At 37.8% G+C, this 23,915-nt stretch overlaps 1 protein-coding gene and 1 non-coding gene across 2 annotated transcripts in view; both read right to left on the bottom strand.

The window, feature by feature from the left end:
- The window catches only part of AQP9 (aquaporin 9), an 837,480-nt gene that overhangs the window by 115,916 nt on the left and 697,649 nt on the right, over positions 1–23,915 (bottom strand). The gene's annotated exons all lie outside the window — the stretch shown is intronic.
- Positions 18,129–18,261, bottom strand: LOC126010052 (small nucleolar RNA SNORA51). The gene has a single exon (XR_007496191.1). It is a non-coding gene; the product is annotated as a small nucleolar RNA SNORA51 (small nucleolar RNA).

Genomic DNA, 23,915 nt, shown 5'->3' with positions numbered 1-23,915 from the left:
TTATGCTGTATGTTCTCTCTTTTTTTTTTTTTTTTTTTTTTTTTGGTTTTTCGGGCCACACCCGTTTGATGCTCAGGGATTATTCCTGGCTAAGCACTCAGAAATTGCCCCTGGCTTGGGGGGACCATATGGGACGCCGGGGGACCGAACCGCGGTCCTTCCTTGGTTAGCGCTTGCAAGGCAGACACCTTACCTCTAGCGCCACCTCGCCGACCCCTACGCTGTATGTTCTAAGCACTTTTTTCTACACTTAGCAATTTAATCTAATCCACACCATAGGCGCTATTTTTAACAACATTTTTTTTAAACTTTTGTGGTACTGAGGATCAAAACTAGGGTCTGACATACAAAGTAAATGTAAAACTAAGCTATATGTGTAGTCTTCTTTGCTTTTTGGGGGGCCTTTCAAGGAGTGTCCAGGGAGTATAAGGGTTCCTTCTAGAGATACTTTGTGAACAAAGTAGACAGATTCAAAGTATGATGCTTGGGCCCTGATGAAATGCTGTTCAGTGATAGTGGTTCTGGGAAAAAAGTTATAGTTTGTGGTGTTGAAGGAGAGGGGCATGTGGTACTATGGATCAAATGCAGATCCTATGTATGCAAGGCCTATGTCCTGACTCTGAACTCTCTCTCTCTCTCTCTCTCTCTCTCTCTCTCTCTCTCTCTCCTCTCTCCTCTCTCTTTCTCTCTCTTATCCTATTATTATTCACATTAAAAAGGTGACAAAATGATGTGAAATAATTGCTTCAAGGCAAGAATTAACCATTGAAGAGACAGAATATAGATAACATTTTCCAGAATCTGAGTTTTTAAAAATATAATTGCCTTCCATGTTCTCAAGTTATACAGAATGACCAAGATATTCTAGGGTTTTTGTTCACAGAGGGATTTTTTACACCAGCTAAAAGATTTAGCAGCTAAGATAGAACTATCTAAGCAATTATTTGAGTTTTTCACCTGTGTATGAAAAGAAACTAATTGATTATAATTGACAAATGAAATTTGCAGTTTATTACTTATTTCACAAACCTTTAAGTTTCTCACACATCTTGGCTAACAGTGAGAAAAGTCTAAATTTGAAAGTCAAAATATGTACGCTGTACTCTACAATTATGAGCCATTTGAACTTAAGCATGCCATTTAGATTCAACATTTTATCTTAACTGTGAAATGAAAATTACTATCTGTAGAAGTTGCTGTGAAGATTAAGAAAAATTTTATATTTGATATTTATATAATCCATAAGTATATACAATTGATTGAAAAGTAAAAAAAAATGACAGATATTGTATTAGCTGTAAAGACCCTGATCAAGAAAATATAATGGCTCAGAAAGATCATTCTGGAGAAGTTGAATCAAGATGAGTCTATTCTCACAAAAGTTTCTCCTTACTAACTCTTCTCAGACAGCTTTCCCTTACATATTTCTCCCCTCCTAGAATTTTCCTTTATAGAATTTTTTGTTCACAGAATTTTCTTTTATTTCTTTTTTGTTGTGTATGTTGGAAGGGGAATGAAAAGGAGGTCATGTTGGGTCTCTTCTGGCAGCGTTCAGATCCATCCTGGTTCTGAGCTGAGGAGTGACCCCTGGTGGTGCTTAGTACTCAGAGAACCATCTATGGGGCAGTGTTCCAACTAGGTCAGCTGTGTGTGTAAAACAAGCACCTTACCCTTGTATTACCTCACTGTACCCCCCTTCACAGAATTTTCTCCACAGACTTCACTTCACTTTTTTATTACTATACTTGAATTCTCATGGAATTTTCTCTTCAGAGACATTTTCCTCGAAGAACACTGTTCCTTTATATGCCAAACTCTACCCCAGATTTTAAATGCAGGTTCTTAATGAAAATTTGTCCTCATTGGCTTTTTCCTTACAGAATTTCTGCATAAAAATGAAGTAAGTAAGAAGAAGAAGGATAAATGCAGGATAATATCACCTATATGTGGTATTTAGAAAAATTGCATGAAGAAATGCAATGGTTTAAGTGACGGTTATCTATAACACTCTTAACCCCAGAGTATAGTGAAGAGAAGGAAAGAAATTGAGTGGAAGAAGAGAAAAGACAGATGTAAAATAATCAGGGGTAGGGGTCAAGGAGACTCAAGTGAATTGGTGGTGTTAAGAAAGGACAGAAATAAATATCCAAACAATGAAATCATGAGACCCAAACTTAACAACCCAGACTTTAAAAGGTGCCTGTTCTGATGGCAGGGTGGGGGATAGAGAAGGTATGAAATGAACTCTGGGGACATTTGTGGAGGAAGATTGACATCAGTGGTGAGATTTGTGCTGAAACATTGTATGCCTAAAACTTCACTATAAATCACTTCAAAATTCACAATGCTTCAAATTAAAATTATTTTTTAAGGGCTGGAGTGTTAGCACAGCAGTAGGGTGTTTGACTTGCATGTGACTGACCCAAGATAGATAAAAGTTCCATCCCTAGCATCCCATATGGTTCCACAAGCCAGGAGCTTTTTCTGAGCATAGAGCTAGGAGAAACCCCTGAGCACCTCCGGGGATATATATTTTTTTATAAAATATATTCTTTATAAAACATGATACTAGGGCTGGAGAGATAGCACAGCAGCAGGGTATTTGCCTTGCAAGCAGTCGGCCCAGGACCAGCGTTTGTTCAAATCCTGGCATCCCATATGGTCCCTGTGCCTGCCAGGAGTGATTTCTGAGCAGAGAGCCAGGAGTAACCCCTGAGCTTCATCAGGTGTGGCCCAAAATCCAAAACAAAACAAAACATGATACTAGAATAAGGGCAGACTCTGACCAATGGTTTACAATATGATATCAAAATTCAAACCCCAAATATATGGTCAACTATTTTGGGGAAGATATTTGGAAGATATCTCTTTCTGGAAGATATTTTTGTGGGGGGAATCCAACCCAGTTGTATTCAAGGCTTATTCCTGACTCTGTTTTCAGGGACCATAGTCATATGCTAAGCAAGCAGCCTACCCACTAAATTATCGCTTTGTCCCTGGTATTCTTATTTTATTTATTTTGTGTTTTGTTTTGCTTTCTGGGGGCCCACACCCGGCAGTACTCAGGAGTTACTCCTGGCTATCTGCTCAGAAATAGCTCCTGGTAGGCACGGGGGACCATATGGTATGCCAGGATTCGAACAAACCACCTTAGGTCCTGGGTCAGCTGCTTGCAAGGCAAATGCCGCTGTGCTATCTCTCCGGCCCTGGTATTCTTATTTTAGACAAAAAAAAATTGAGAGCATTAAGTGGCGTAAAGACAGCCTCTTCAACCAATGATGTTGGGAAAATTGAATGGCATCTATAAAAAATTACAGGTTAACTCAATTACATGTTAACTCATACAAGTTAACTCAAAATGTATCAGAGACCTTTATATAAGACCTGAATTTGTAAAGTACATTGAGGAAACTATATATAGCCAGATGTTGCAAGAATGTTCCCAAAGAAGAAGCAGAGGGAGGGGCCTGGCAGATAGCTGGCTTCCAGTGCCTTGATCCTGGAGGCCAGCTCTTCTCAGGTATGGGATTAGGGGACACCCCATACCAGAGGCATTCTCCCTAGCTTGGGGGGTGCTGGGAGGCTTGGCAGGCCTCCAGCTGTTCCCCTATTTCCTCCCCTACTCCAGGCCTTCCCTGGTTGCTGGCCCAGAAGGATGGTGGTTTGAATTCCGGCATCCCATATGGTCCCCGACCCTGCCAGGAGCGATTTCTGAGCGTAGAGACAACAGGAACCCCTGAGAGTTGCCGGGTGTGACCCCAAAACCAAACAAAAGAAAAAAATGAAGTCATGAAATTTGCTTATACATGATAAACATGGAGATTTTATGCTGAATGAAATAAGTTAGAGGGAAAGGGATAGACATAGAATAATCTCACTCACTTGTGGAATATAATAAAAACAAGGATAGTATGGTAATACTATCCATAGACAATAGAGGTAAGGGTCAGGAAGTCCAGTCCATGGTAGGAAGCTTGTTACAAAAAAAGGCGAATGCATGTAGAGTAGGGAAGGATCTTCTATGATAATGATAATTAGGACTGATTACTCTGGACAAGATCTCCATGCTGAAAAGGGGAGAAAGTGACATGAAATGCACCCTTCCATTACCAATACTGCCAACCACACTGTCAAAAAGGAAAGAGAGCCAGAAAATGAAATTGCCTGCTCAAGAGAGAGGCAGTGGGTAGACATCAGTGGTGGTAGGGTACCCTAGTGAAGGGCGATATACATTCTATGAATGAAACCCAACAATTAACAATACTTAACTAAAGCAATTAAGAAATAAAATATTATAACATTTTATAAACCCTTTTAAAAAACTGATTTGCAGTTCTAGAGTTTAATGATCATCTAGTTGCTAAGGTTAAAAAAATCATTATACTTAATGTATGTTATATTTAAACCTATGTCTATATAAATAGGAAATATCAATACGTTGCAAAATAGCAACTTACTACAAATGAGACATTAAATTCTACTAGAATCATGAAGAGTACTAACTAATCTGTGTCTATCTCAAAAATATCTATTAGAACACAGGGTAAGGACAAAATGGACCATTAACATTTGGGCCAATTGTCACTCCCCAAGAGGAAATATTTTATAAGTTTATTCTGCTTCATATATGCCATTCCTATCTCTTCCCTGCTTTCTAAATATGATAATAACTCACACATCCAGCTTCAACTCTGGAAAGCTATCTTTTTTCCATACCAAGGGATTGGAGATAAGAAAGTATCCTTCCTAGAGGCCTGTATTAGTCATGTCCCTGACTAACCTTCAGCATTGAAATTGTAACTGAGAAGTACATTATATATTATGTTATGTTATGTTATGTCATGTCATGTCATGTCATGTCATATCTATCATACTACTGATTAAATTTGCTATGTGTATGTGTGTGTATTTGTAACCCCTGAAATCCCTATAGCATGACTACCAGAATAGACATTCCTCACAGATAGGTATGACTTATGCATTAACCTATATTCCTTCTGAATGTGCCACGCATCTATTTTTCCTATTCATTTGTTCCTTTCACTGACAACAGCACAATTAAGTCACCCTTGAAATATATTGGCTCTTGTGGCTCTAAGTACATTTCTAGTTAATTATAAACTCTGATGAAAATTGAATTGTGAAGTTATTGAATTTAAAACTATAATTGAATACTCAGACTTTCATTTTTATTTTGCATACCTTAAGAGCATCTATCTAGGTCTAGGCACATATAGAGAAAGTGATATTAGACATATAGACATTGCATCAATTCAATAATAAAAATCTGATAATAGTGATAGGCCATGTAATAATGTGAGTGTCACATCTGTTCTGTTTTCTTACCCACCCTTCTATTTGCAATTAATCTTCTGGATGACTTCTTAGGGTCCTTTCTGGAAGCTGAGAAAGATTCCTCTCTCTTCCAGAAGTTCAGTAACTTCCACAACCAACCTTCACTATATTAATGGCAACAGAGACACAATTCCTGAAGCAAAAAAAATTTACTCAACAAATGTCACACTGGTCATGGTTACATTTCCTGGCACTCGGTAAAAATAGTAGGGAGGGGAAAGGACAATATCCAGTCTAGTCTCTCAGTGTAACCCATGGAGGGAGATCACTTCAAAGATTCACACTTAGCAAGGAAGTATATTGCAAACCCAATGGGGGAGATGCATAGAACCCACAAGGTTTAATGAGAAAAAATAATAACAAAGAAGGCTCAACCTACACCAACAAGAGCTATGACTTTAATGACACAAGGCTAAGGGTGTCTAATGTGCTTAAAGAAATGATGACACAGGTAGTCAGCAAAGCCTAAGAACTCATAAGAAAACTACAATCAGAATGGAAATGAAGAGTATGATATAAAAAGTCATAAAAAAGTTTAGGTATTTAATCTCTTTTATACTACAAAAGAAACTTGCAACAATGAAAACAGCTGTTTATATTGAACTGAACAGGTGTCCAATTAACCACTCACTACAGAGGCCTATAATAATGTCCTAACGTTTTTATCCACAGAAACAGATGCAGAATATGATTGGAAGCCAGAGACTCCCACTGCAGTGCTCACTTTCAGTATGTTTTAGTGCCTTAATTTTATTATGTATAAAATAATTCTTTAATTTCTTTGTTCACAGCAGTTCTCGGAGACATAGATTGAATGCCCAATTATGCATTTCAGTGCTCTATCATATTAAACTCAATAATAGTGCTGATTATGACAATGTCTTGACAAAATACTACAATTTATCCATTTCCTTTTGATTATGTCTGATACTACAATCTAATGCTTATGTCCATAGAGACCACTAAAATAGGCAACTACATACCATAGACTTTTGTTACAAGCCCCATTTATTGTGTATATTTCTGCAAGATACTATTATCTATTTTTTTCCAATTCAAATTACTTTACTATTATATCATAATGCCCACACTGTCAGTTTCCTTTCAGGAAAGGAAGCTCGAGGCACAAAACGTGGTAAATGATACTACTTGGGGTAGACTCCTCTTATAGTGCTCAGTACCATATTGCTTAATACTTTACATGTGAAAATTATGTTTATCCTAAAATTCTCTATGCACAATCTAACCCTGAAAGCTTTATTTAGCAAAGTCTATCCCCACCATTGATGAACTGCCTAGAAATTAGAAAACCTCCCCCCCCCCACAATGTGCTAGCCTCATTTTGTTTTTAAGTGCTCTGACCCATACCATAAGGGTCAGGCTTCCAACTACAATTACAACTAGATAGATCCCCAATGCCTGTCTATAAATGGATGTGAATGGGTAGGTGGTGAATTCTTCTATGTTTGTTTAATCTGTATTGTACATAGTCCCAGCCTATTTTGTATTTAGTTCCTGTTATTTGTTATCTTTACTCCCTCTACCTTGTTCACCTATTTACAAAACCCTTTCTATTCTCTCACTCCCTCAACCTTGATCCATTATCGCTCCCTACTTAATTATCTTTATCCTCAGTTCTTAACTCCTCAGGAACCAGGACCTTCCTCCTCCCCCAGAAAGCTGCCAAAGTGAAAGGACACCCTCCAGCCCCCCATCTCTCTCCCTAGCAAGAAGCTGCAACCACTGCACCTGCTGACTCATTCTATGAGGCCCTTTATCTCCCACTTCCCCTCAATGTGGACAGTAGCTTTCTACTGGAACTAGCTCCAGAGGAACCCCCAGCTAGAATGCACTACCTAATTCCTGACTGCTGCAAATTAGTTTTCAGACTCCATAAGACCATGGTATAAGATGAAAATGTGACCCCCACCCCCAGACTATCTCAAAAGACTTAATGGGGATATTGATATTTTCTTGTATGTTTCTGTCAACACATTTCCTTAATAGTTATAACTCTTAGTGTTTATTTTCATATGTAGCCTCTTTCATCCCTCACCCCACCCTTTTTTCTTATTTTGGTTCTACTTAGTTGGAAATGCTAGTAGAAAAGTCTTGCTTGGGATAAGGTTTCTGGTCAAAACCAGGTCACAGAGATTGTATATCATGTTATTGTTACCCACAAATGCACCAATAATATAATATGGCACACTAAAAGAGGGAAATCCTATGTATAGAAAGAAGTTCTTATAATAGGAATAAGAACCCATAAATTTTATAATGCAGGGGCACCTTTCATCCAGAATATTTGTCATGGAGACTTGACTTAGACCTCAATTGATCAAACATCAACCTTCCAACACAAAACCCAGATCCCAACCATACAACTGGCACAGTTCCCTGCAGCAGCACCAGGAATCAAATTCACCTGAGTGGAGACTCTAATACAGCTCTGGCACCAACTTGCTCTAGGGTAGGTTCTTAACAATGAGGAAACAGAGACCACTTTATCTAAGGGCAGGTTGCCCTACCTCCTAATGATGAGAGGAAATTAGAGGATGCTCCATCCTACTATCTGTGCAAAAACTAACATCTCTAATTACAGAAGACAGACGAAAAAAATCACCACTGAGCAGAAATTTTCCTGGGACCATAAGGACTTTATCCTAGGCTTTGTCCTAGGATCTGTGCAAAACCCAAGATCTCTAATTACAGGAGATTAACTTTAATAACTACAACTAAGCAGGACTTCTCCTGGGACTATAAAGAAAGACCTTGGGGTTTGACAACTGATGTGCCTGGAGCCTGTAGTTGGTCTCATGATAGTATGTTTCAAGGGTAGAGACACCCTGCATCTCTTAGGCTAAGAGAATTTCCTTTTTAATTTCCCCCATCATTTACTGTGCCTATGTAAAAAAAAAAAAAAGCTACATCTGGCACCTTTTTTCTTCTTTTAATTTTATGTATAGCTTCTAGATAGTGGCTCCTGCCTTTTTTTTTTATAGAACCATAAGACATGAATCATCTTGTTCTACCTCATATTTCAATGTCTTCCTACAAACTGAGAAAAGAAAACAAATGTGGATGGGACCCAGGGATCAAGTGGTCTCAGAAGGATTGAGTTGTAATAAAAAATGGTCAGATCTAAATATACAAACCAAAGCTAACTACCATTGAATCAAAAGACCCAAACTATAATAGGCTATACACAAAAATGGATCTAGCAGTCCACGGAAATAAGGTTGGAGATATAGGATACATGCTGGGAACTATGGTAGGAATGGGAACTATGGTGGTGGGAATAGTTCTAATTCATATGCTTGAAATACACCTGTGAAAGACTTGTAATTCACATTGATTTCAATAAAAAATTAAAAAATCAGATAGAATAATATCAGCTGAGATAAAGATGTAGGGTTTTAAGATGAAATGAATGAAGCCTCTAGAAAATGACATAATATGGAAAAAATTTATAAAAGAAAGACAGTATATGTGTATCTCATAGAATAATGAGATGAGCTCCAAAAGAACAGTATAAGCACCATAATAGTCTGCTAAAAGAATAGGAAAGTAAATTTTATGAATAACGATAATTAAATAAATTATAGATAAGAGTTTCTTATCTATATTGAGGAATATAGGCAACGAAATGCTAGAGGCCCAAAGGATTCTAGCAAAATTAGACTCAAACAGGAAAATCCAAGATGCATTGTGTTCAGAATATCAAAAACTGCTTCTTTCTGTGGAGCCAGCCCAGAGACACCAAGGATCATAATCTCTCCAGGACCCACACCCGGTAAGATGGTCCCACTCAACCAATGTGGGGCCGATTCCTGCCCTGTAATTGGGCACCCAGAGATTTAAAAAGGAAGGCTGCCCTGCTCTCTGCCTTTTTTCTGTGGGGCCAGCCCAGAGACACCGAGGATCATAATCTCTCCAGGACCCACACCCCAAAAGCGCAGACGCTCTGCTTTGCTCTGAGTCTACACTTATATTTTAACCCCTAAACTCCATTTCTCCTCATTGTAAGAATCAATATACAGCCTTAACAATGAAGAAATTTTGCAGTAAAACCCCATGTTTAAAGAATCAAGATGGCTGCTCTGATAACCCAAAAAGTAGGAAACAACTAGGTATCCTTTCAAATAAGATGTTTAGAGTAGAATTATGGAAGATGTTCAGAGAGATCAAAAAAAGCATTGATAGACTTGACTGGAGCACAAATAAAAATCAAGAAGATTTGACGACTGAAATTAGAAAATTTCACACTGAAATAACAGGTCTGAAAAACTCAGCTTATGCAGCTCTTGCCAGGTATGGGGCTTGGGGAGACCACATGCCGGAGAAATTCTCCTTAGCCTGGGAAGTGCTGGGGGCTGTCCCCCTCTTTCTCCCCTGGACTCCAAGCCTTCACTGGGTGCCAGATCAGGTGGCCAGAAGTGGGTTCAAGTGGACTCTTAGCGGTTCTCTGGCTTCTGGTTTCCTCTTTGATTCTGGAGGCCAGCTCTTGCCAGGTATGGGGTTTGGGGAGGCCCCATGCTGGAGGCCTTCTACCTAGCCTGGGAAGTTCTGGGAGGCTTGACAAGCCCCTAGCTGTCCCCCTTTTTCTCCCCTGGACTCCAGGTCTTCCCTGGGTGCCAGCCCAGATGGCCAGAAGTGGGTTCAGGTGGATTCTTAGCAGTCCTCAGGCTTCCCCCCACCCTCCATACTCCAGGTGGGAGGTGCATAGGAAGGAGGGCAGCCAGATATCTGCCTTCTAGTTTCCTCTTTGATTCTGGAGGCCAGCTCTTGCCAGGTATGGGGTTTGGGGAGGCCCCATGCCGGAGGCCTTCTACCTAGCCTGGGAAGTTCTGGGAGGCTTGGCAAGCCCCTAGCTGTCCCCCTCTTTCTCCCCTGGACTCCACGTCTTCTCTTCGTGCCAGCCTTGATGTCCAGAAGTGGGTTCAGGTGGACTCTTAGCAGTCCTCAGACTTCCCCTCCTCCCTCTGTACTCCAGGAGGGAGTTGCATGGGGAGGAGGATGGGCAGATATCTGGCTTCCTGTTTCCTCTTTGATTCAGCTCCTGCCAGGTAAGGGGTTTAGGGAGGCCCCATTCCAGAGGCCTTCTCCCTAGCCTGCGGAGTACTGTAGGCTTGGCAGGCCCCCAGCTGTCCCCTCTTTCTCCCCTATACTCCAGGCCTTTCCTGGGCGCTGGTCCAGGTGGACTCTATAGGGGTCATCAGGTTTTCCCCCCCTACCTCTCCCTACACAAATGGGAATGCTCTTTTGGAGGAGTGTGGGCCGTTTCAGCACTGGTTTATGTTGGGACAGTCACTGGAAATTTTTTCTCCTTTGTCTCCTTTTCCAAAACAATATATTGATATTATAATATGCATATTGTTTATATATGCATAATATCCATCTTGTATTGTTACTTTTATATTGCCCTACAAAGCTCATTTCTAATCTTTTACTGCCTCAGTCCCAACCATTATTTACCCATGTAGGTGCAGCTCATGAAATGAAGCTCATCACATAGAGTGATGAGTGCAGTTAGGGAAATAACTACACTAAAAACTATCATAACAATGTGAATGAATGAGGGAAATAGAAAGCCTATCTTGAGTACAGGTGTGGATGGGTGAGGAGGAGGGAGATCTGGGCAACTGGTGGTGGGAATCTTGCACTGGTGAAGGGGGGTGTTCTTTACATGACTGTAATCATACAACTACAATCATATTTGTAATCACGGTGTTTAAATAAAGATAATAAAAGAAATAAAAATTTAAAAAAGAATATCAAAAACTAAAGATAGAAGCAGAATGCTAAAATAAGCAAGATCACAAATGGAACTTATATACAAGGAAATGTCATACAATTCACTGCAGATCTATCAAATGAGACTCTATGAGGCCGAATAAATGGAGAGATAAAGTGCCCAAAAACTTCAATGAAATGAATTTGTCATTAAGAACACTATAGCTATATTATCATTTAGCCTTGAAGAAAGGATACAGAGCTTCATAGGACAGGAAATAGCTTAGGGAATTCATAGCCTTGAAAACAGTTTTGCTAAGGAGCATTAAAAGAACTTCTTTATAAACAGGACAATATTTACAACCGTAGTATTAAGTATGTCATTAACTCATACTTATAGTTATTCTTTACTAGCTAAGGAAGATATGTTTATCCTAGCTTTCTAAGGAGTTTTATATATTTTAAATAACAAATTAACAGTTCATTCATGCTGAATGTACTTTGTCTGATAAGATGTGTTTTATATCCATACTTTTTATTACAACCATTTACTTATGAATCCTGACACTTAAGTGGTATGTATAACATTTTCTAAATTAAAGCCAATATTCCTTTTCTTAGGATCAAATTCAGTTCTATACTTTTATAAGCATATTGATTATATTTTTCAGTAAAAAATTTTAAATTTGGTTCAGTCATAAAAAATGAGACAGACAAAGAGGCAGGCAACAGAGTCCTCTTTGTGACCTTAAAAAGCTATTTTCACCCCAGGTTAGTGCACCATGGGAAGAGTGTGACCACTCTGCCATCACATATTTCTTCTAGTCAATGAGCCAAATTTAAACACATAAAAATACCATTGCAAGGATTATAACCTGAAAGAAAAGCAGAACCCCACTATGCTTAATGAATGAGGATGGTAATTCTGAAGACTCAACTAGTATCAGCTACCTATATAGCCTTATCTGTTAAAGGAAAGAAATCATAAACCAGAAAGTCAATAAGACTCAAGAGAATATAAAAGTAGAAATAATAAAACTTCAAACAGAAATGACTGAGCTGATAAAAGTGGTAGGCAAATGGAAAACTCATTGAAAGGCTTCAATAGCAAAGAAATAGCTGCTGAGGACAGAAATAGTGAACTTGAATATGAGCTGCAGAACACTACCAGAACAGCAGAAAATGAAAAGGATTCTTAAAATAAAATAACAGAAGATGGAAAAAATTCTTAAAACAAGGACGTTAGAATTTTTGGAAAATTTCAACAGAAACAACACAATAATCATTCAGGTTCCAGAGAGTCAGGAAGAAAGCCCCTATTAATAAATTAAAGACATCATAGATGAGAAATTCCAAAAGCTGAAAAATGAATGCAATCATAACTTGGATACCTGAAAAGTTCCAGCTAAATGACACTCAAAGAAAAAACACCCTAAGATACATCCTAGTCATAATGATTTAAACTACAGATAGAGATAGAATACAGAAAGCAGCAGATCAAAAAGGGAAATTACACAGAAAGGAACATCCTTAAGATTTATTGCTGATTTATCACAAGCAACTCTTCAGGCCTGTAGGCAGTGGTGGAAAATAATCCCCCCCCCAAAAAAAAACCTTTAATAAAATAAATACCTCCTAAGAAATGCTTCACCCAACTTGACTTTTATTCAAGTTTGAAGGAAGGATACATAGCTTCATTAATAAACAACAACTCAGGAACTTTTACAGAGTCAAAACCAACTTTACACCCCAATAATAGTGCAATAATTCTATAGCTATCCCTCTTCCTTTGACTCATTTTGCTTAGCATAATATTCTCCATATCCAACCATCTATTTTATGGCTTCATTTTTCTAACAGCTGCATAGTATTTTATTGTGTAAATGTACCACAGTTTTGTTATCTGCTCATCTGTTATTAAGCTCTGAGGTTCTTTATAGATTCTAGCTAGTGTGAATAGTGCTGTAATGAACATAGGAATGCAGAGGTCTTTTCTGCTTTGTAGCTGGGCTTCTGGGGTATATTCCTAAGAGTGATATTGCTAGTTCATTACAGAAACTCAATTTCTACTTTTTTTGAGGAACAAAACAAACTTTAAAAGAAGAACTGAAAAGGCTACTTTAAGGCAAGACAAACACCATAAGCATCAGTGTTAAAAGGTCAAATCCAAATGGATTAATGACTGTGGTATTATACCCAAAACCATAAGGTATGTAGAACAACCTATAGGTAAAACACTCCATGATATTGAGACTAAAGTCATCTTCAAGGAGAAAATAACACTCTCCAAACAAGTGAAAGAGGAGATAAACAGATGGGTAGCTTCTGAACCTCAAAGGAAATAGTGAAGAGAATACAAAGGCCACCCACAGAATGGGAGAAACTATCCATCCAATACCTATCAGATAAGAGCTTATAACTAATATATACAAGGTACTGACAAAACTTTACAAGAAAACCACATCTAAACCCATAAAAAATGGGGAGAAGAAATTAACAGACACTTCCTCAAAGAAGAAATACAAATGGCCAAAAGGCACATGAAAAAATGCTCCACATCACTCATCATCAGGGAGATGCAAATCAAAACAACAATGAGGTAGCATCTCACGCCACAGAGACACCATGTGTCTCTTGAAGCAAGTGGAAGCAAAGATAAACTAAGAAGCTTCTGCATTTCAAAAGTTACTTTTAGGATATATAAAGTATTTCTATAGAATGGAAGAAACTACTCACCCAATGCATATAAGATAAGGAGTTAATATATAAGATATATGTCACTAGATATAAAGTATTATATTATAGTATTATAAGATATTTCTTATAATATATAATATATATGTCACTAGATATACAGTCACTTAACAAGAACAATAACAACCAGTACTGACACAGATTTGGGGGAGAAAGGGACTCTCATTCATTGCCTTTTGAAATGTTGATTGGTCCAGTGGTTTTGATCAGTCCAAAAACAAAGACCACCAACTACAGAAGACTGATTAAAACAACAATTATGGAACAGAACTTCTAGAACTGTAAAGAAAGAGGACTTCATAGGCTCCGTTCTTTGATCTGTGCAGAGACCAAGATCTCTAGACAGAGGTCTGATTTTATCATCCATGATGAAGCAGAAGTTTTCCATACACCACGAAAGGACATAGGGGAGAGTAAATGAACATGTATGGAGGCGGTAGTTATTCCCATGACAGTATACTTCATGGACGGAGAAACCCTGTATCTCTTAGGCCAAGGAAATTCCCTTTCTAATTTCCCCAATATTTAATGTGCCTATGCAGGAAAAAAAAGAAGCAGCAAAAAATAACTTTTATTGATTTTGTTATTGTTGGTGTTGTTTTCATATTTTTGTGCTTTGTTTTGTTTTTATTTCAGGACCATGGTTATTGTGTGGTGGTTTCTTTATTGCTGCGGTGCTTTTTGGATTTTTTGTTTAATTTTTCCTTTTGTATTGTTGGGTTTCTCTTCCTTTTCCCCTTTCTTCTCTTAAATTTTACCCCATTTTATTATTTTTTTTCAAACAGAACCACACAACTTGAACCATCTTGTTCTGCCTCTCAAATTGAGGGGGGAAATAATGAAGGGTTCTAAGACCAAACATTTGTATGATCACTAAGTAGTAATAAAAATAATTGGACTTAAACACCAAATCCAAAGCCAATGACAACAGAATCAATGCCTATTCTACAACAAGCTAGATACAGAGGGGACCACTTATACTAGCAGCTTGGGGGGATAAAGGAGGAGAATATGGGATGCATGCTGGGAACGGGGATGGAGGGAGGACAGCGTTGGTGGTGGGAATTCCCCTGATTCAATGTCAATATGTACCTAAAATATTACTGTGAAAGATTTGTAATCCACGTTGGTCAAAACAAAAAATATTATTATAATAATAAAATAAAAACGAATATTAAAAAAAAACAATATGGATATACCTCAAAAAACTAAAAATTGAGCTTTCATATGAACCAGCAACACCACTCCTAGGAATATACTGTTGGAGCCCACAAAATAAAATGTTTTAAATCTCTCTGCATTCCTATGATCATTGCAGCACTATTCCTAATAGTCAGAATCTGGAAACAACCCCAGTTCCTGAGAAAATACTGTGTTTCTGCCAATATGTTTTCTTAGGTTTTTTAGTAGAAAGTTTCTAAACTTTACTAGTCCTTCAGTTGGTGCATAAATGTTGATGATAGTATTTTCTTGAGCTATTTGTTCCCTTCATCAATAGATTTCATTACAGTCTTTAATACCTTCTTTATATTGAATGTTTTTAGGTCTGATATAGTATGGTTGTCTCAGTTTTTTTTCTTCCATTGGTTTGTATGACTGATGTCCATCCTTTTGCTCTGAATTTTTATTTATTCTTTAGATTTAGGTATGCTTTCTATAGGCAGTAGATGGATTAATTTTTTTCCTGACCCATGCAGATACTCTGTGCCTTATTATTCCATTGATATTGGGAGTTTACTCCATTGATATTGAGAAACAGTAATGATATATAGTGCTGTGTTGCCATTTTTTTCTATATATGTCTATGTGGAATCTAGCTACTTTTGGCAAGCTTTGTGTTTTCTTTATAGATGGCCTTTTAGTAATTCTTGGAGGATCGGTTTCATTATTGCAAATGTTGCCAGTTCTTACTTATCTGAAAAAGTTGTTGTTCCTCCTTCAAGTCTAAATGATAGCTTCACAGGGTAGTGGACTCTTGGCTGGAAAAATCTTTCATTCAATATTTTGAATATGTCATTCCACTTTTTCCTGTCTTGGAAGATACCACATGGAAAGTCTGTTGTGATTCTTATGTTGTCTCCCTTATATTTGAGGTATTTTTTCTCTCTTGATCCTTTAAATTATCTGTCTTTGTTTTTTGATTTTACCATTTTGATTACTATGTGTTTTGGTGGTGTTTTGTTTGAGATTATTTTGTTTGCAACTCTTTGGGCACCTTGAATCTGCAAGAACCTCTCTCCAGATCAAGACAATTATTTGGGGGGATTATTTCTTCTGCCAGCCATTCTTTCCCTCTCCATTTTTTGATCACAAATCTTATATTTTTTTCATTTGTTTATCTCTTTTGTCACTTCATTTTTGGTGATGGCCAGTATTTTGCTTTCAGTATCACTAATACTATTCTTAGCATAGTGGATTGTTATGACTGGCTATTGTATGTTTTAACTCCTTCCATTTGTATGGACTCTTTGATACCCTGGATCAGTTTATCTTTCACTTAGTTGATCTGTTCTTCCAATGGATGTCTTATTTCCATGATCAATGAATGGAGCATTGCTTTAAGTTTCTCATCGATTTGGGTTGAGGCTTTATTTGAGCTTGTTGATTTGGCAGGACTAGTGTCCTTGTTTGTCTACTAGAACAAGTGAATTTCTTTATTTCTTCATTGCTTAAAAAATTGTGAGTTCTGTAATTTGAGATTCAGATTCCCAATTGTCTGAAAATGGAGCTATTCCTTATATTTCTGTAGGAGAATAACTAATGATTCTATTTTTGTAAAGAGTTATTGTAGAGGTATTTGAGGCAAGATATCAAAGCCAGAGAGACTTAGAGTTCGTGGAATAGAAGAGGTGAAGTTTTTATGGAGTGAAGTGGAAGTAGAAGGAATGTTAGCATGGACTTGCTAACATTCCCGCAATTTCAAGAGGTGACATGGGGGCTTTCCAGAGCATGGGAGTCAGGGAGAAGTGACACATGGTGAAGGGAGAGTAGAGTAAAACTTCTTTATGTCCAACAGAGTACTCAAATATACTTGTTTAAATATGCTTACTGTCATATTGTCATGTGACAAATGTCACAATCTCCTGTTCAACTTTTGCTTTAACGTGAAATATAAAATATGCTTTAGAAGTTATTTTTGGATTCTAGTAATAAAATCATTAGTTAAGTACAGGTAATGCCCTTGCTTTAAATGTAGCCAACCTGGGTTATATCCCCAAAATTGCATAGGATCCCCAAAGCACCACCAGGAGTGACCCTGAGCACAGACAGATCCAGGATAAACTCTAAGAACTGTTTGTGACATCACCTCCAAATAAAGAAAAAACAAACACAAAAATTTATTTCCTCAGAATACTGCTTCTTTGAAAAATAACATTTTTAATACTGTAGTCCTCACCCACCTTTTGAACTTTTGACATTTTTATAATTGGGAAATAATGTCCTTTACTTTATAGATAAGTAGGAAGCCATAATTTTAAGAACTGAAAGTAACTTGGAAATTTATTTTATTCTAAATTATCTAGATTTTAAATATTAAAAAATTCCTGGAAGATCCAGCTCCCCAAATCATGCCTGAGCAAATATGTAAAACCACATGGATTTGGAATGATCTTGTTGTTTTTTGTTTGTTTGTTTGTTTTTGTTTTGGGGCTACAATTCATAGCATTCAGTGGTTACTCCTGGCTCTGCACTCAGAAATCACTCCTGGCAGGCTCAGGAGACCAAATGGGTTACTGGGAATTGAGCCTAGGTCTGTCCTAGGTTGGCCACATGCAAGGTAAATGCCCTACCGCTGTGCTATCTCTTCGGCCCCTAATTTGGAATGATCTTGAAGTATACTATAGTAAGTTAAAGGCTATGACTTTCAATAATAACTTTCTCAATGAATTTATTTTTTAAAATTTTTTAATAAAAATCATTTGAATGGTGATCTAGACCTGTACATATTTATATTAAAAGGTGTCTTCAGGGGCCGGCGAGGTGGCGCTAGAGGTAAGGTGTCTGCTTTGCAAGCGCTAGCCAAGGAAAGATCACGACCACGGTTCGATCCCCCGGCGTCCCATATGGTCCCCCCAAGCCAGGGGCAATTTCTGAGCGCTTAGCCAGGAGTAACCCCAGAGCATCAAATGGGTGTGGCCTGAAAAACAAACAACAAACAAAAACAAAAGAAAACAAGAAAAAAAGGTGTCTTTAAATATATGTGTTTGTTTTCTTTTAAAATCCTGAAACCCATATTTTTATAGAAAGAGAGTTATGTGCAGATAATACATTGTATTTCTTTTATTTTTTGTCCCCCAATTCACAATACAGACCAGGCAAAGTGCCTGGGTTGAGGGGTATATGGGGTGCATTTATTGTACCTCCTCTTTCTATACAGTCAGTGTAAAGAACACAGCCTGTGGTGAGAATTGGGAGGCCTATCTTTTCTTTTCTTTTTTTTTGGGGGGGGTCACACCCAGCAGCACTCAGGGGTTACTCCTGGCTCCATGCTCAGAAATCACTCTTGGCAGGCTTAGGGGAACATATGGGATGCCAGGATTCGAACCACCGACCTTCTGCATGAAAGGCAAACTCCTTACCTCTATGCTATCTCTCCAGCCCCCCTTTTAAAATATATATGTATAAAACATTGTATTTCTTATGTTAATAGGAACATAAAACTCAAGAGCATTAGTGGCCAGAAGTAGTAAAACTAAAAGTTTAAGCTATTTTTGTTTCATAACAGACATCTTTCTTTTTCATAGCAGAGTTTTGAATTCTTTCAACTGGCAAGCAGATGGTGCCCTGGCTCTGTCTCCATATTTATTAACTCATAATGAATCTATTAACTGAATATGTAAGTTTGACTAATTAGATGTAAGGCATTTCTTCAGATTTAAAGGGTAATAATAAAAAATTTAAGCTGCAACACCAGATCAAGCATTTAAGAGTTGATAAATGTGAATTGGAAAGTGCACAATCCCAATATAAATTCGTTAATTGCCTCTGTTAATTTAGGTGAAATACATTAGCAAAAAGGTCAATCCATTTGAGGCTTGATGTGTTTTTCAAATAGTAAATTAAAAATAGCAAATTAAAGAGCACTTCCAAGTGAGAAGCCTAAAATCCACTTTTCCAATACAGGTAGTAGAGTTAGTATAGACTCGATTTTACCCCACAGAGTTAACAGCAGTTCTCAAATCAGACTGTGCCTTACCTGCACCAGACATTTCTATTAAAAATACTAGTGCCTTTGGGGTTGGGAAGATAGTTCAAAGGGTTTGAGCACATGCTTTACATGTGAGATATCTAGGTTCAATCCAGGCACTGGATGGTCTCCAGAACACCAAGCAGGTGTTCTATGTGTGGCTCCAAAACCAATTTAATATTTTGATGATCTATTAATTCTAGATTCTATTAGTTCTATCTATGACTATCTATCTAGATATCTATCTAGACTGTCTATCTAGATAAACTAGATAGTTGTATCTAGGACTATGAAATCACAAGAAATGAAGCTAAACAACCATATTTTTTAAAAGCACCCTATGTGATTAAAATCTGGCAGAAAACCAATGACCTCTAAGCAGGAATGAGCTGATGACATTTATCAGTAGAAGATATATAAGCATTAGATAGAGGAATAAACTCTTTTCTTCTCAATTAGGGAAAAATAAATAGTCCTTCTAAAAGTTCAAGTCAAAACCAGGGCACAGAGATTGTACAGCTTGTCATTTTTACCCTCAAATGCACCAACAATATAATATGGCATTGTTTCTTTTTTGTATAGGCACACTAAAATGGGGGAAATCTTATGTATAGAAACAAGTTCTTATCTACTAGGGATTAAAAACTCATAAATATAATACAGGGGTGCCTTTCACTCTGAACATATGTCATGGAGACTCGACTTAGACCTCGGGTGATCAAACATTGACCATTCAACCTCAAACTCCGGATCCCAACCTTGGAACTGGCACAGTTCCCTGCAGCAGCATCAGAAAGTAACCCCCCTCCCACTCAGGGGAGTCCTTTATAGCACTCTGATACCAACTTTCCCAAGGTAGGTTCATACGAGAAAACAGTAACAACTTTATCTAAGGGCAGGTTGCCCTAGCTCATTACCTAATAATGAGCTAGATGCAGAAGACATTGTGTCCTTTGATCTGTGCAAAAACCAAGATCACTAATTACAGAAGACTGACTGCAACAACCGTGATTGAGCACATCTAGACTTCATCCTAGGATCTGTGTAAAAACCAAGATCTCTAATACAAAGGACTAACTTTGACAACCACAATAGAGCAGAACATTTCCTGGCACCATAAAGAAAGACCTTGGGGTTCGACAATGAACATGTCCAGAGCCTGTAGTTGGTCTCATGACCGTATGCTTTAATGGTGGAGACACCTGTAGCTCTTAGGCCAAGGGAATTTCTTTTCTAATTTTCTCAATACTTACTATTCCTATACAAAACAAAACAAATCTTGCCACACCAGCCCCTCCCTTTTATTTATTTATTTTTAAATTTTTCTTATTTTTCCTTTTTTCTTTTTTAAATTTATATGTATAGCTTCTAGACAGGAGCTCCCACCCACTTTCTTCCTCCTCCTCCTCCTTCTTCTCCTTCTTCTTCTTTTCTTCTTCTTTCTCTTCCTATTCTTCCTCTTCCTCTTCTTGTCTTCTCCTTCTCCTCCTTTCCTCCTTCTCCTCCTCTCCTCCTCCTCTCCTTCTTATTCTCCTCCTCCTGCTTCTCCTTCTCTTCATCTTCTCCCTTCTCCTCCTCCTTTCCTTCTTTTCCTCCTCTCCTCCTTCTCGCCTTCTTATCCTCCTCCTCCTCCTGCTTCTCCTCCTTCTCTTCGTCTTTCCCCTCCTCCTTCTTCTCCTCCTACTCCTTCTTCTCCTCCTCATCCCTCCCCCCTCCTCCTTCTTCTTCTTTTTAACAGAACCATAGAGCATGAATCATCTTGTTCTGCCTCATATTTCAATATCTTCCTACGAATTGAAAAAATAAAGTGAATGGTACCAGGGTAAAGCAGTCTCATGAGCATTGAGTGGAAATTAAAAAAATGATTAGACATAAATACCCAACCCAAAGTCAGTAGGGCATTTGCATGCAGCTGACCCAGGACAGACCTAGGTTCAATTCCCGGCGTCCCATATGGTCCCCCAAGTCAGGAGCATAGCCAGAGTAATCTCTGAGCTTCATCAGGTGTGCCCCTCTAAATCCAAAAAAACAAAACTAAACAAAAACAAAGGGACCTGATACACTAGCAGTCCAGAGACAAAAGAGGGAGATATGGGATGCATGCTGGGAACAGGGGCAATGAGAGGTCAACACCAAAGGTGGGGAATTGCCCTAATTTACTGCCACTATGTACCTTAAATAAACTGAAAGATTTTTAATTCACATTGGCCTCAATAAAAATTATATATATATATATGTATATATAAATGAAACAGTCCTTCATAACCCCACCCCCACTTATTCCTCTGACTATTTCTATTCTAAAGGTGAGGAACATTTAACTTGAATGGGGATGTGTACTGGACTCCAAATATTTTGCTTTGGGGGATTTCAAAATTTAATAGAATGTATTTTTATTTAAAACTCAAAATATTAGGGGGCTGGAGAAATATCACAGCAGGTAGAGCATTCACCTTGCATGCAACTGACCTGGGTTTGATCCCAGCCATCCTATATTGTCCCCCGAGCCCGCCAGGAGTGATCCCTGAGTGCAAAGCCAGGAGTAACCCATAAGCACCACTGGATGTGCTCCTCCAAAAAATAAAAACCCCAAAATTTCAAAATTTTAAAACTTACTTTATTCCATTATTTCTGCATTAAAAGATGTCGAAGGACTTCTTGCTTTGGAAAGTTGTGTGTGTGTGTGTATGTGTGTGTGCATGTATATACAACTCTGGATCAAACTCAGTGTCTCACACACATAAGGCTAATGTTCTACCTCTGATATACATCTCTGGCTACAAATTAAATAATTTTCTTGGGGGAGGACTTCCATACATTTTTTAGAGCAGGGGGGGCAAACAGGATTTTTACCCTCACTCAAAATGGCAAAATGCAATATGTTTTTAATAGACTATTGTTAAAATTATATACTTTTGTGTGAGTGTTCGTTTGTTTTTGGAAGGTCACTGCGTGGTGTGGCTCTTTGACTCCCACAGTTTAAAATTTTGGCTCTTTGTGTCGAACTTGTTCGCCACCCCTGGGTTAGGGGATCTGGTACCATTCCTGGTAATTGACTGACTGGGCTAACCCTGGTATAATTTCTGAAAGCACACAGTCTCCCAAGCACTGTAATCTCAGGCCCTCATATTAAACTGCCATATTTTGAGGTTAAGCATCACTAGGAAAGGCACTACACCCCCTGAATACTTTCTTGGAGATCCCTGTCAAAAATTGTACCTATACTCTCCTTCTGACAGCTTCTTTCATTTGTACTCTACAGCTTATTCCGACTTTCATGGGTCTTGAATGAGTCCCATATAGTTAACATCATTTAACACATTTTTCTCCATAGAATAATCTTTGTCAACGCTTGGCTCAGGATACACAATCAATGAGTCTTTGGGTTTTTTTTTTTTCCTCTTTGATTGGTTTATTATTATTATAAATATTTGTTTAACTAAAGTTATTTGTTAGGGGGAAAATCCAGGTTTATCAAAACAGTAAAAACAAAACAAAAAAACCCACTCATATGCTCTGAAAAGAGAATGTTCTGCAAAGACCTTCTCTATAGTTTGGCTCTGGATACCCAAATTCAATGTCTGTGCTCTCATTCTGTGTGTCTTCCACTTTTTGCTACTTGCTCTTGAGAAGTGGAAAACTGGCATCTCCTTCTGTTGCCAAGACATGTAAAATGTTCATTACCTCTTCAGTGTTTCATTTCAGCATGTAAAAGAGGGTAGCAATAATTATTGAGCTACATTTTTCAATAAACATAAACATGAATCACTTTTCCAATAATACAGGGCTCAAGTGAGCTATGTTCTAAGTTGCATTAGAGAAATTTCTGTACAAAAGCAGCAAACTTGGGGGAAAAGCTGATGTTTACGAGTAAAAAAATTCTAAAGTTATAAGCTCTTAAGAGTTATGTGTAGATATGAATGATTTTGAAACTACAAAGAAAATATAAACCTTTGAGCATAAAGCAAAATAATCCAATTTAATTAGATAAGCAAAAAATGATTCTAGAGAGCTTTCCTATTAGTTGTACTTTTTCACTCACCATGTTACAAATAGTAATTTTTAGTATGACACGCAGACCAATATATGACATTTTCTGTAACATTTCATGCACTAACATGCTGTGTGAGTGGGTCATTTTTTTTTTACAAGTACTTAATTTTCTATTTTTTCCCATATTTCCTTGGAGGTGAGGGGTTTGGCCACATCTGACAGTGCTCAGGCTTACTCCTGATTCTGTGCTCAGGGATCACTCCTAACAAGAATCTGGAGCCATATGTGGTGTTGGGATCCAATCAGTGTTGACAATATGGAAGACAAATGCCTTGCCCCTTTGTACTAACTGGTCCCAGTACTTCAATTTCTATGGTAAATTTGCCTAATGAAATGTATTCCTTCCCAAAAGTCAAAAGGTCTATCTATTGTTGAAAGTCTCTCTCCTAACCTATGGTACAAAATTTGTGTGTCTCCTGAGATATGTTCCCTCCCAACAAATTCAAAATAGTTAACATTTTAAAAGAACACATTGAATCTAGCCGTTACTTTAGAATGAACAATATTCGTATGCACTTACATGCCATCAGCTGTAGAGGGAGCTAATGCATTTCCTCTGATCAGAAAAATGCTGCGGCACTATACTTTTGTCCCAAGGCCCATTGAGTTTGATTATTGATAAAGTACTGAGCTCCTCTGCACCGGCATTTAAATCTGTAATACATATCTGAAATGGCATTGGACTTTACAACAAAGATGAATCTAGTTTCTGTTCTTTTTTTTTTTTTTTTTGTAAAGCAATTGATGTATTTTTTTAAAATGCTGTCGGTGTTTCCTTAGAGGCATTCCTGCTCTAAAGGATGTGGAGACTTCATTCCACAGCTTGGTAGCC

This window comes from Suncus etruscus, chromosome 5 (assembly GCF_024139225.1).
Source record: "Suncus etruscus isolate mSunEtr1 chromosome 5, mSunEtr1.pri.cur, whole genome shotgun sequence".
Taxonomy (NCBI): Eukaryota; Metazoa; Chordata; class Mammalia; order Eulipotyphla; family Soricidae; genus Suncus; species Suncus etruscus.
This window is presented reverse-complemented; position numbering and strand designations above follow the sequence as displayed.